This window comes from Dromaius novaehollandiae, unplaced genomic scaffold, assembly GCF_036370855.1.
Source record: "Dromaius novaehollandiae isolate bDroNov1 unplaced genomic scaffold, bDroNov1.hap1 HAP1_SCAFFOLD_48, whole genome shotgun sequence".
Taxonomy (NCBI): domain Eukaryota; kingdom Metazoa; phylum Chordata; class Aves; order Casuariiformes; family Dromaiidae; genus Dromaius; species Dromaius novaehollandiae.
This window is the reverse complement of record NW_026991436.1, coordinates 1,741,332-1,755,395: the sequence shown is the minus strand read 5'-3', so window position 1 is coordinate 1,755,395 and position 14,064 is coordinate 1,741,332. Positions and strand designations below refer to the sequence as shown.

Below are 14,064 nucleotides of genomic sequence, written 5' to 3'. Positions count from 1 at the left end.
CCTGCCATTGGAAGCTTCAGTCCTGCAGGAAGAGAAGTATTTGCACCTCGGGCATATTAAACTCGTCTCCAGGAGGACAATTCACGTCAGAGCCTGGGAACCGACAGAATCCCCCTGCGTGCTAGTTATGGCCAGGCTTGCACAACTGAGCCCTTCACGCTCCCGTGATGTCATTGTAGAAGTCAGGGGACGCACAAGCCAAAACATGAGGAAAGACAGAAATACCATTTGCATAACGCTGCCTCCCTGCCTGTGCACGTTCTTCTGGGCCACCGACTCTTTCCTCGCAGACCTTTCCTGCCTCCCCTGCACCCAAGCTTTTGCGACTCGGGAATCACTCAACATCACCTTGACAGGGTCAGTGCTTCTGCTAGAAAACCCGGGGGGCGGCTGGGCAGACTCAGCTCTGCTGCTCCACCACAGCCCACGAATCCCAAACCTGCCAGAGGACAGGAAAAATGGAGGAAGCTCCCTGCCCTTCCTTTCTCCTTCCTGCCCTTCCCAAAGGTGATGTTGCCCTCATCACCAGGGCCACCAACACTCACCCCTCTCTCGGAGAGACACGTCCAGGCCAATACCTTCTTGCCAGGACTACAAGCCATCACTTGACTAAACCACAGGTGTCCCAGCTCTTCAAAGGACACAGTGCTATGGAAAATTATGCTCGCCAGCCACCATAACAGGGTCCGACCCTAGGTTCCCGCTGAGAAGTTCAGAGCCAAATCAAAGCAAATTCAATACAATTTAATGATGCACGTGCAGGAATTACAGCTCAAGCTGGCTGCCTCCCAAGAGGCACCCCAAACAAAGAAATCCCTGGGCAATTATACCCTCACAAGCTAAGCTCCCCACACCCCATGCAAAGCTTCAGACCAATCACCATATCTGGCTCTGGGGGCTTCGTGTTCTTCGGTGGCTCCCACTGCTGTCTCTAGGCAGCCTGGTTTGCCTTATCTTTACTGTGGCCGCTTCTGCTGATGGACTTCGCTTCCTTGTAAGCTTCCTTATCTTTCCACCTTGCACTGGCCCTGGGGCCCTTCCTTACTGGACTAGCTGACAGTTCCTCATGTTATCTGAATGCAGCCTAAGGCTTCAGCACATTTAGCTACTCATGCTAAGCAAGGTTTATATAAGTTGTGCTAAGCTGTTACCTCTAGACAGTTCCAGCTCAATATTCTTTAACAGTCCTCCCTTTGTTTCTGGTAAGCATCCCTGCTAATACCTTAAAAAAGAGTTCTCAAAGGCTGTCAAGGCATACCATCACTTTCCATAATCTAATGTACAATAGGATCGTAAGTAATAGGCATAACATGGTTAAACTTAACACAACTACTCCTGGGTACAACACGTGAGTATGAATCCCTGTTGCAGTTGGTGATCATCCCAGAGGAGTTTCCCAACCATGATGTGCTCCGTCCTGCTTCACCCTTTCCAAGACGTCCTGTATCTCCTCTGTATCATGATGAGTGGTGATTAGAGCTTTTTGTCCATTGTTTTGGATGCGCTCTAGCAGCTGACGCAGCTCATCACGTTGCAGTAGTTTCTCCACCAATGTAAGATCCATTCCGATGGGGGTAAGCAGTCACGCTTGACTCAGTGTGTAATTAGATTGTAACAATGGATAAGACGTACCAGGAGCTGAAGAACTAAGTTACCAACACAACTATTTGAGTGATTACTTGTCTTTACAGCAATGTTCTCTATGAATATAAGACTACAAAGGGTTCTCATACATACGCAGCCTTTCCCAATATATACAAGTACAGTCTAACTTTAACAGCAAACTTGGAACATAGTATGACAGTATATGGCCTGTCCCATTTGGGTTTTAACTTGGATTTTCATAAAAATACTTTAACTAAAACTTCATCCCCAGGCTGTGTAACAGGCACTTGTATTTCAGGTGGTGGGGACTGATACCACTGAGCATATTTTTTAAGATTTTCAAACCTTTTTTGCATACTTAGATCACACTGGCTTAGTCGTTCATTTCCGTCTAACAGGCTGCTCTTAGCTGGAATAGAAGTCCCTCGTATAGCTAAAGGTCTCCCACAGAGAATTTCAGCTGGTGATAGTCCTGCGGGTTGTTCTGGAGCATTTCGTACGTCCCACAGAGCAAAGTTTAGGGCTTCTGGCCATTTTAGGCCACTGTGTGTGCATATCTTTGTGATTCTTTCATCTAATGTCCTGTTCTTTTTGCAGCCACGTATATTCCTGCACTGGCCCAGACTTTCTGTACTTGCCTAGCTACCGCCTCTGCTCCCCCATGAGCTTTCTCGTGAAACCACCTAGCTGTAGGAACTGCATTTTGGGGAGAGGCAGAACTGGTTTTCCCCCTAATTGTCCATATTTGTTAAAGAATAGCGAACTGAAACTGTCTAGAGGTAGCCGCTTAGCACAACTTATATAAAACTTGCTTAGCATGAGTAGCTAAATTTGCTGAAGCCTTAGGCCGCACTTAGATAAAATAATGAACTTTTACTTAGTCCAGTAAGAAAAGGGCCTCAGAGCTGGTTCAAGCTAGGAAGATAAGGAAGTTACAAGCAGTCTGCATTCCTGCGTCTCACACTCCGAAAGGGAGGGTGTCAAGGCTTTGAAATAAGACCAGTGCAGGGCATTAGGACCTTGAGGGACAAAGCCTTAGCTCCCTGCTGGGGCAGTGTTAATTGTTATGGTTTAGAATCACCTCCTCCTCAGGACCTTGAGACACAACAGTAAGACCCCACAAAAACAGAGGTACAACCATCAGCAGAGACTGCAAAAAACAAAAATAAGGAGAAAAACAGCTTACCTCAGAATGATGATGAGACCCAATGAGGAGCAGGAGACCCCAGACCAAAAAATTACTGTTGGTCTAACTACCATGTGAGGGGTGGGAAATGTAAGTTGAAAAAACTATAATTGCCCAGGATTTGTTTATGTTAGGGTCCCTCTTCGGAGGCACCCAGCTCGAGCTGTAATTACTGCACGCGCGTCATTAATATTTAATTTGTTTTGATTTGGCTCCAAAATTTTTCTGCGGGAACCTAGGGTCGAGCCCTGTTATGGTGGCTGACAAGCCTAATTTCCATAACAATATTCCATCATCATCTTGTTCTACTTCCCTTTGTTCCCATTGTTTCTTCTCTTCCACGGAGCAGGCCTTCTCATACATGGTTCTGGGGTCTATGACATTTGGCCATTCACTTTGGTTCATCCTTGGAAGTGCCACCACACGGCCTCTCAGAGGTTCATGGGCTGCAGCCTTTGCAGCGGTGTCAGCTAAAGCATTTCCTTTACTAATTTCTGTAGTGTCTTTAGGATGGGCTGGGCAGTGTATTACAGCAATTTCTTTGGGCCTTTGGACTGCTTCCAGCCAGTTACATATTTCTTCTGCACTAGCTGTTTTCTTTCCTGATCATGTAAAAAAAAAAAAAATCCTCGTTTTTTCCATAACATCCCAGTTGCCTCACATATCCCAAAGGCATATCGAGAGGCACTGTAGATGTCAACTTGCTTCCTTTTCCTAGGTGCCCTGCACGTGTCAAGGCTACTAGTTCTGTGCCTTGCACACACATTCATGTGGGAAGCAGTTCGGCCTCCATTACTCGTTTTTGGCTGACTACAGCACACCCAGTTTGACGTTGTCCATGTGGGTAGCAGGATGAGCTGTTTACAAATAGAACCAGATCTGGTTTTTGCAAAGGAACATCAGTTAAATGGGTTCTCAGCTTACTGGAAGTGTGCATTACCTGCTCACATTGGTGATGTTTTTCTCCATCATCAGGCAAAGGTATTAGAGTTGCTGGATTCAGGGTATTGCATCTTTTTAGGACTACATTATCTGCCATGAGGAGGATCAGTTCGTATCTGTGTGCCCGTTGTGGCCATAATGCCTGGGTCGCATATCGTTTAATAGTATCTCCACTTTGTGCGGCACATAAACTGTGACAGGGTGCCCCAGAATGAGAGGGCGGCTTCTCTCTCCCTATTGCCGCTGTTGCTGCCACCGATTTGGTGCAGGATGGCGCCCCTGCTGCAACCAAATCTAGCTGAGCAGAATATGCTACCGGTCTCTGGTGGGGGTCCTACTTTTTGCCTCATTACTCTGCTGGCAATCCCCTTACGTTCATGTACCTATAAATTGAAGGGCTTTGTATATTCTGGGAGCCCGAGAGCAGGCGCGGATGCCAAAGCTCCTTTCATAGTTCTAAAAGCTTGCTCTCTTTCGAGGCCCCACGCAATGGGTTCTGCTGCTTCATTTCTAGTGGCCTCTGTCAGGGGTTTTGCTAATTCTCCCAACCCAGGAACCCATGGTCTGCAACATCCCACAGCTCCAAGGAATCCTCCTAACTGTTTCTGTGTTACTGCACGGGGGAGTTTTATGATAGCATTTACTCTCTCTGGGTCTCTGGGAGTCGTTGCCCTTCTCTTAGAATGAACCCCAAGTACTCTACCTCTTTTTGACACAGCTGGAGTTTAGACGGAGATGCCCGGTGACCCTTTTTCTGTTAAAGTAGGACACAGATATGCAGAGTCCATTATACAGGTATCCTCATCCTTACTCGCTATCAGTAAACCATCTACATATTGCCTGAGAGTTGACCCACCCGGTAATTCTACATCTTTTAAATCATTCCTTAACACTTGTGAGGAAAGGGTGGGAGAGCCAGTGAACCCTTGTGGGAGGTGTGTCCACGTCCGCTGTTGCCCTTTCCATGTAAAGGCGAACAAGGGTTGACTACTTTCCTCAAGCGGGATCCTAAAGAAAGCAGCAGTTAGGTCAATTACAGGGAAACATTTTGCCCAAAGTGGCATTTGTAAAAGCACTGTGGAAGGATCAGGCACTACTGGGGGAGGGGTCACCACACGTTGATCGATTGCTCGCAAATCTTGGACAAACTGGTATTCTGGATCGCCATCAGAATCCCGCCTGTGCTTTTTAACTGGCACAATCGGAGTGTTGTATGGGGATTCACAGACCCTAAGGAGACCCAGTTTTACATCGTGATCCGTTTGCTTTCAGATACTCTTCTTGGCTTCTTTGGGGGTAGGGTATTGTTTAACCATTGCAGGCAATCCCCCCTTTGCTTTTATCGAGACTCAGCTAGCTGATTTCAACAGTCCACCATCCATTCCTCAAGAGCTCCATAACTTTCCAGGAACTGATTCTAAATCTATGGGAATTTGCAGATTAGTTGACTCTGGCTCTGGTGTCTCAGCCACAACACATGAGCCCATTAGTACTAATTTTTTCCCTCCCGGCTGTAAGAAGATCTGAGTATCCAAGGCTTGCGGGAGATCTCTCCCTAAAAGGCAAGAGGGTGAATCTGTGGAAATCATGAAATGTCCCCACACTCCTTTACCTCCAACAGTGAGCAATAAGGGCGTAGTTAACACTTATTTGCCTTTTCCCATCACTCCTCGTACTATTATTTCATCTGACGATTTGCATCCTTTAGGCTCAAAACTCAAAAGGGAAAGAGTAGCTCCGGTATCCACTAGATAGGGCACTTCTAGACCTTCTAGACTTGCCACTATCTGCCCCCTGACATCCAAATCTATATCCCAGGAATTTACCCCAATTTCCACAGGATTCACTGTTCACTCCTGATGATCAAAGGCTCCCTGCGGCAGCCATCCTTCTGCTGGGTTACCCTCCTTAGTCACCAACGGCCAATCCTCCTGACATACTTAGATCAACCCTTTTTTCCTTTGATTCTTACTACCATCAGTCTTACTCCAGTTTTGCAAAATTTCAGCCAAGGGCCACCCCTTCTCTAGGCCAGAATTATTTCCCACATTGAGTTCCTGAAAAGTGCATCCTATGGTGATCAGATATGCCTTTTTTTTTCTTTTTCTTTCCTCTCCCCCCCACAATACCTGCCTGCAGCTGCTGTGATCACACACTCTCTCTCTCTCTCTCGGAACCGCACTCACACCACCCGAGGCTTTGACTGCTAGGACTGCAGTCCCGTCGCAGTGGGCAGCTTTAGCAGCCGACGGGTGCCCCCTTCGCTTCCCAGGTTATACGCACTCACACACTCACAGGACTGTTCACACTCACACCAGTCACAGCGACTCCAGATTTCTGTCTCTAGAGTCTGGCGGTGCGCCTTACGCTGACCCGGCTGCATTCCTTCTTCAGGTTACTGATAGGAAAAGAGCAAGCTTGACTTTACTGCCTGCCATTACTCCTTTAAAGCATTACAATCCCAGGTGTTCATACGGTTTGGGAATGGGCATCAACATAAAGAGGGGAGGCTGGCAAGACACACAAGCCATGCTCACAAAGTCCAGCCTCCGGGGCCAGGATACATGTGAGGGCGTCAGCACCTCCTCCTTGCTGAGAGAGAGAGCACCCAAAGCCACCAGGAGTGTTGTCCAAAACGCGGATTCGTTGCCCGGTGTGCAATAAGCCAATAATTACACACTCAGCAGAGACATTGGCTTATTTAGCTCAGAGCTGCGCAAGCCTGGGTGCTCGGTGGTTTCCCACAAATCAAGCACCCCCCTCCAGCTTTTCAAGTAGCATCAAGACAAACACATTGCCAGGTTTGCAACTTTCCCTTTTGCACTGGTTGGTCAGGGATTTCTTCATTGCCCGGGTCCCGCCCCTGTCTCTCAAGGTCCTGAGGAGGAGATGGTCATTCCAGCAATTGACACTGCCCCAGCAGGGACAGCAGGTGTTATCTCCCAAGGTCCTGACGAGGAGGAGATAGTCCAGACCTCCTAATGAACACTGCTCCCGCAGTGAGAGGAGGCTTTGTCTCCCAGGCTCCTGGCGCCCAAGCAGGCCTTATTTCAAAGCCTTGACATCCTCCCTTTCGGAGTGTGAAGCGCAGGAATGCAACCTGCTTGTAACTCCCTCATTTTTCCAGCCTCCACCAGCTCCGGGGCCCTTTCTCACTGGACTAGGAGTGCGGCCTAGGGCTCCAGCAAATTCAGCTAGTCATGCTAAGCAAGTTTTATAGAAGTTGTGCGAAGCGGCTACCTCTAGACAGCTTGAGTTCAATAACTGACAGTCCAGGTCCCAAGGTCTTCAGTTAGGGATACGTGGACCTCCAGTTCTTTTGCCAAATTGGCAATACGTACCTAGAAATAAAACATTTTGATTTAATGTTTCTTTTAGGGCTTTAGCAGTTCTAGGATGCCCTTGATTAAAGAATGCTTCTTTTCAGAAAATAGAAGTTACCCTAAACTGCCTAGTTTGAACATTCTTTCTGAGCTTCCCAGGGCTGTCTTGTAACAGTTTCCCACAAATCAAGCACACACACACACACCCCCGGCCTTTTCAAGTAGCATTTTTGCAAACACATTGCAAGGTTTGCAACTTTCCCTTTTACACTGATTGGAGAGTAATGTACAGACAATTATACTACTGCTTACACACCAATTTACTACTACACATGCTCGGGGAGGGGTCTTCACCCGGGCGTGGGGCTTTTTGACCTGTGGGAGTGATTTTTTGTGTTTTATGGAGGACAGTTCAGTTAGGGATAGATGCACCTCCAATTCTTTTGCCAAACTGGCAACACGTACGGAGAAATACAACGTTCTGATGTAGTGTTTCTTTAGGGCTTTAGGAGGCAGAGTCCCAGGGGGGCGGGGGAGGAGAGCTGGGGCACAGGCTTGGCCCTGGAGCCCCCCCGCCTGTCAGCAGCTGCCCCCGGGCCAGCTCCAGAAGCGCAGAGCTGGCGCCGGCGCTGGGGCAGAGCGGCGGCAGCGGGGCGCGAAGGAGAGCAGCGAGCGAGGCCGGAGCAGGCGCTGGCGCGGAGCTGCCGAGCAGCGAGGCGAGCGCAGGGGCGCGAGCGTGTGGGCAGAGAGCCGGGCTGCCCCCGAGGGGCTCCTCGAGGGCGGCAGCAGCACCCCCGGCCGCCAGCATGCCCGGGCTGCCCGCACAGGGCGGCGCCGGCGCCGGCGCGCGGAGGGAGCGCGGGCCGCGGCGGGGGTGCGCGGCCCCCTGCGCCGCCGCGGAGGCGCGCGGAGGGCGCCCCTGAGCTCACAGAGGGGCCCCGCGCTGCGCCGCGCCGCGCCCTGAGCTCACAGAGGGGCCCCGCGCTGCGCTGCGCTGCGTCGTGCTGCGCGGTGTTGCGCTGTGCTGCGCTGCGCTGCGGTGCAGTGCGGGGCTCTGCGCTGCGTCGTGCTGCGGGGCGGTGCAGGGCGGGGTGCTGCAGGGCGGGGTTTTGCGCGGGGCTGTGCCGCGCCGCGCCCCGCAGACGCCGCTCCGCGCGCGCGTTGCTCGAGGGCGCCGGCGGGGGGCGGCTGCTGGCGCCGGGCAGCATGGTGCGAGCGCGGGGGGCGTCCGGCGCCGGGCGGCGCCTGCTGCTGCTGCTCGGGCTCCTGGCGGCGCTGCGTGCCCGGGACAGCCGGGCTGCTCCGCGGGCAGCGCCGGGCCCAGGTAGGGCGGGCGGGCGGGCGGCGCCGGAGGCGGAGGCGGAGGCGGCGCGGCAGGCTGGGGGCGGCGGGGCCGGCTGGCGAGCGGCCGGGGCGGCGGGAGGCGGCGTCGGGGGCCGGGAGCGGCTGGGCGAGGCTCGTGGGGCCGCGGGGAGGGGGGTGCGCTGGGGGGCGGCGGGGGCCGGGGGCGAGAGCTGTGCCTGGAGCGGCGCCTGGCGCTGGCTGACGGGAGCTGTTGTCCCCGCGGGCGGTTGCAGCGGTGCCCGGCGGCGATGGCGATCCAGCTGCGTGGCCGGACGCCGGCGCCGAGCCTCGCGGACAGGCTGGAGGTGAGTCCTCGGGGGACCTGAGCTTCCCTGGCAAGAGCAGAAGCGTGCCTTTCCTGGCGCCGCTTTGGCCTGGCGCTGGCCGGGGAGCTCTCGTGCCCCCGCAGTGCGAATGCTGCTTCGTGTCCTCCGGCGCTGAGGGTTGCCCCTTTGCAGAGCGCTGGCTTCCTTGGTGGAGGTTAGAGAGCTCCGCGGAAGAAGGGGCCGAGGGGCCGCGTGTTTGTTTGTCTTGGGGGTGCTTGGGGGCTGTCTGTGGCAATACATGATGAGAACTGCTCCCATCGGTGGTTGCTTACAGATGTGGCTGAAGTTGAGGATTATCCAGCTTCTCAGCTGCATCCCGTTGCCGAGCCTCCAGGTCTTCCCAGGGGTACGTAGTCAGTTTTTACTTCCCTGAAAGAACAAGAACTTTCCTTGTGCTATTTTGCTCCCATGAAATTGTGCTTCATACTTCCTCTGGGGTCCAAGGGCTTTACAGCCGCAGGGGAGTCCCAGGGGTAAGTTGTGAGCATTTCTTTATTTGCTTTGTAGTATTTGCTTTGTAGAAGAAGCTTTTACGTTTCCAGCTTTTCCTGGTGGTGAGTGTAACTGAATAAGTCGTTGGCTGATGCTCAGAGGCACAGAAGAGCAGAGTGGGACTCGGGAGGCCTTGAGAGATGTGTCCCGGGGTGCTTTGCCTTGCAGGGTCTTTGTGCTGCTTCCAAAGCCTGCTGCAAAGCCAGCGGGCTTGCTGGGGTTGAGTTTACAGCTTGTGTGAACTCCGGGGTGTGCTCTCCCGCAGCAGCTCTGTGCCTGCTTAGATTTATGGCCATACAGTGCCACTGCAGAGACCCGCTAAGCGTTTGCAAGGTGCACATGAGCAGAAGTATGGTGTAATTATATGTTCCCCGTCATTCACCACCCTTCAAATCCGAAGTTGTCTATGGAAATACATGATGAGAACTGCTCCCATCTGTGTTTGGTTACAGATGTGGCTGTAGTTGAGGGTTCTCCAGTTTCTCAGCTGCATCCCGTTCTTGAGCCTGCAGGTCTTCCCAGGGGTATGTAATCAATTTTTATGTCCCTGGAAGAATAAGAACTTCCTATGTACTATTTTGTTCCTGTGAACTTGTACTTCCTACTTCCTCTGCAGGTGGTTCAAGCGCTTCTGTGGAAGTATGTTGCAGCACATAATGAAAACTTGTCTTGTCTGTGTTTGCTTACAGGCCTTCCTGCAGGCAGGGGCCTTCCAGCTTCTCAGCTGGATCCCACTTCTGAGCCTCAGGAGCATGCCAGGAGTAAGTGGTGGAGATGTATTCCCTTCCTGGGAGGAGCCTGTGGTTTCAGAGTTGTGTTCGTGGGCCGTGTAGCTTCAGTCCTTGGCCGAGGCTCATGCCTGCAAAAGAGCAGAGCGGGCTTTGGGAGGGCTTCAGAGATCTGCGGTGGGTGCTTTGCCTGGCTGCTCCAGCCTTGTGCTTTTCCAGTGCCTACAGCAAAGCCAGCAGGCTTGTTGGGGTTGAGCTTAGAGCTCAGGTGAACTCCAGGGCATCCTTTCCCAGCATGCTTGGATTTGTAGCCACGTGGTGCCTGTGCAGGCACCCGATAAGTGTTTGCCAAAGACTCAGGAGCGGAAGGGCAAGACGAGTGCCTTGCTGTAATGAGACATTCCATGCTCATTCGCTACCTTTCAAATCTGAAGCAGCATATGGAAATAGGTAACGAGAGCTCTGCTCGTCTCTTTGGTTGCAGATGTGGCCGCAGGAGATGGCTATGCAGCCTCTCGTCTGGATGGCCAGGCAGTGTCTGTGGGGAGTCGTACAGGTGAGTCGTGACTCTTTGCCTACTCTTTTGGGTTATTTGAAAGAAGCAGCATTTACTTGTGCGGATGTTGTTCATGTGCAATTTAACTTAATACTTTGTTTAGGTCCTCAGCGCAGAAAGTACAAGGCCCAGAGCAGAAAGTCGTCTGAGAAATATTCTAAACTCCTTCAGGACATCTTGAAGGACTTGGAGAGAGCAGCTGGTGGGTAGATTTCACTCTGTGTTAAGGGAGATCATTGTAAACGTGAGGTTTTAGAAACAGCTATGGATAAGCTGTGGCTTACGCAGGAGAAAGGGATGGATCAGAGCCTCGCCGCAGTGACGCACCACGTCACACCTTGCAGGCATTGGCAAGCCGCAGAGCTTGTTGAGGGTCTCTTCTACAAGCGTGTTCTTCGCCGCGTTTGTTAACGTTAAGGTGCTAGAGTGTGGGAAGTGTCCTAAAGCAAGGCGGGAGCGGCTTTCTGAAGATGACTTTTGTCTCTGGTGTGTGGAGATGCTTGCAATTAGTCTCTGGGGAATCCCAGAGGTGAGGCGTGACTCTTGGTTTACTGCGAGAGGCGCCGTGTGCCTAGCCAAAGGTCAGGCAGGCCCCTCGGCCGCTGTGCGAATCTAGACCTACCCAGGGCATGGCAACATCCCTTTCAGTGCACTGGAGTTCCTTTACAAACACGTGTATTGCCCCAGGTATTCTACCCTTTTCTCCTCCGTGTGTAATTACAGATGTCCCTCAAGTCACTGAAGCTTCTGCAGCTTCTCAGGGGCTGGAGCCTCTGCTCGAGCCTCAGGGAGATCTCAGGGGTAAGTAGTCTGTCTTCCTTTCCTTTTGATTCTTCTATTAGTATTTTCTCTTTTTTCCTCTTTTATTGCCCTCCTGGGGAATCCAAGGCGCCCAGCACACATGCCCTCCCTGAAGCCCAGGGGCACAGGTAGGGGCAGCGCTGGTTCAGGCTTTCACTGGCCGGTGGGCTCTTGCCCCTGAGAAGTGTCAGTGAGCTTTCTTGTCCGCCGGTGCCAAGAGACCAGAATCAGCCATAATAACACCACGGCATGTAAAATTGCCTGGGAATCCCAAACACGCAGTGAGATTATCAGTCCTGCAGAAGCCAGGGATGTATGGGATTGTCTCCTTTTGTCCAGGCCTTGCTGGTGACAAAGATGCTGAGGCTGCAGCACGTTTGTGAATGCGCCCTGAACACAGTGGCAAGAGCTTGGGGCTCAGTGTACCGTATGTGACTGTTATGCGTACTGTGTGGTGGAGTTGGCATGATGAGCCTTGGTCCTCAGGAGGCCTTTTTCCCCAGCTGAACCGGCTACAGGTTTTTCCTGCCCTCTTTGAAGGAAAGGATTCAATGTCATCTTGCCAATTCTCAAAAAGGCACCAAGTGGCATGAGAATGAGAGGTTCCCATGCAATTGTCTCGTCTCCCCACCCGTACAGCAGGTGTTGCTGCCTGTATTGGTTATCTGGAAGATTTTGTGCGCTTTGATTTTTCTCTACAAAGGACACATTGGGCTAGTGAGCAGGTGCCCACCCCGAAATGCCAGGTTTTGTTTCTGAGCTTTTTACTGAAGCCTTTTGAAAAGGATTGCCTCCTGAAGATACCATGCGGAAGTGATGAGGATCAGTGCCTTCTGATCAAGCTGTCTGGCTTTCTTTCCAAAGAGAATCATCAGGAGACCCTGGAGAAGGAGACCTTTCCGGCAGGAGGCAGTCACAGCCTGCCAGCCTCTGATGAAGAGAGAGAGGCAACTCAAGCAACAGGCATGCCAGGTACTTGCTGTCCATTGTCATCCGCTGTAGGAAATCAAAAGCCCTGTGTGTCTGCAGGCTCTTCCCTTGGGGCCTGCTACTGCACAGCATGTCAGCGGCCAAATGTTAAAGTCTTAGGGCATTGGAAGTGTTCTAAAGCAAGCCAGGAGCGGCTTTCTGAAGATGTTTTTTGCCTCTGGTGTGTGGAGATGATTGCAATTAGTGTGCCAGACATGTGCATATAAACCTTTGTGGGTCCTATGAGATAGCCTCACTTCCCACACCATGCAGCTCCCCGGGATTTCGGAGCTTTGCCGTTTGGGGAAGGAGGCAGTTTTAACCACATTGAGCGCAAGTTAGGAAACACGACTCTTAATCGACTAGACCTCCTGCCCCACCTGCATCTCAGAACTTGCAGGGAGTCCCCAGAGGCCCTAGGCACAAAAGGAGTACCAAGTGGGATCCCTGCTGTGAAAGGAGGTCCTAAATGATGCCCTGATTCACAGGCCGGGCAGGGGTTTGGAGGGAACCTCATGCCTCCTTCTGCATGCTGTGTGCCTGAGCAGTGCTGAGGCTTTACCTCTCTCTGATTCTTGACAGCGCTTCCAAGTGTGTCACAGCCCGGAGAAGCCCTGCACGACAGGAAATACGCCTTTTTTCCAAAGCACCGAGGTACTGAGCCGTCTTGCAGGGATGCCTAAGTGAGAGAGGAGTCCTGAAGACTGGGAGCATACGAGTGGTGTTTGGAAGACCAGAGGGCGAAGGAAGGGGAGGTGGTGCCTGTGCTGGAGAAAAGGCAAAGGGAGAGAGCCAGGTTCAGGTGTCGTCTTTGCCGCAGGCTGCCGCAGAGGTGCCCACCCTGGCTGCTGGGCTGAGCGGCGCAGCCAGCACCCACCATTTCGGTTGGAGCCGGGACGTGGTGTAGCCCGGAATAGCAGTGTCACTGGCTATGGAAGCAGGAGCCCAAGAGAGCCGGACTCTTTTCCCTTGGGGCAAGTGTGCTGACCTGGGAGGGAAGAGTCAGGGTGGCACTCCCTGGACCCGGGATGGCTTTTGTCCACGTCGCTCAGAGGAGTTACTGGTAAACCAGATGAGCACCCCTGTGTGCTCTCCTTCTGGCCTGATGAGTTTTGTTCAGTGGGCTGACTTGTCTCAAAGTGTCAAGAGGATGCCTCCGTGAAACAGCCCTTTTGAGCCTCAGAAGGGCGAGGGAGCACCAAAGGGATTGTGGGATGTGAAGGATTGCCAGAAAGGGAGAGCAAACCCCTCCAATTGGGAAACCTGGATTATGGCCATCCCAGAAGGTAAACAAGGCTGAGAGGCTAAAGAGAGACTCCAAAGCGTGCTGATTTGCAATGACCTGGGGACTTTGCTGCTACTGAAACCAAGCAAGTGTTGCCGTCCCCGAGATTTCCCTCCTTCAGAGATGCTAAGAAAGGGAAAAAGAAAATTTCCTGGGAATGTCAAACAGACTGTGAGATTATCAGCAGTGCAGAACACAGTAACATATGGCCTTGTGTAATTTCCTCCAGGTTTGGCTAGTGGGAGAAGTGCAGCTGCCGCAGAGCCAAAAGACATACGAAAGCATTGCACGGTACGCACTGCAACGGTCTTGGGTATCCTCTTGGCTGGAGCAGCGTTGTGTTGCCTAGTTATTTGGCTGATGAGGAGGAGGAAACGGTGAGTTCACTGTTTTTTTCCCCAAAATTCTGTATTAGACAGCTGCTATTAGTAAGGAAGAGTTTACAGATGTAGTCTTCTGGAGGGCAAAGTTAGCTGCTGACAGTACTCTGTTGAGATTTCTGGTGTA

The 14,064-nt window shown here is 52.1% G+C and overlaps 1 long non-coding RNA gene across 1 annotated transcript; it reads left to right on the top strand.

Moving 5' to 3' along the window:
* The first annotated feature begins 12,172 nt into the window (after positions 1-12,172).
* Positions 12,173-13,849, top strand: LOC135326509 (uncharacterized). Its single transcript, XR_010386883.1, has 3 exons — positions 12,173-12,275; positions 12,855-12,926; positions 13,787-13,849. It is a non-coding gene; the product is annotated as an uncharacterized LOC135326509 (long non-coding RNA).
* The last annotated feature ends 215 nt before the right edge of the window (positions 13,850-14,064 follow it).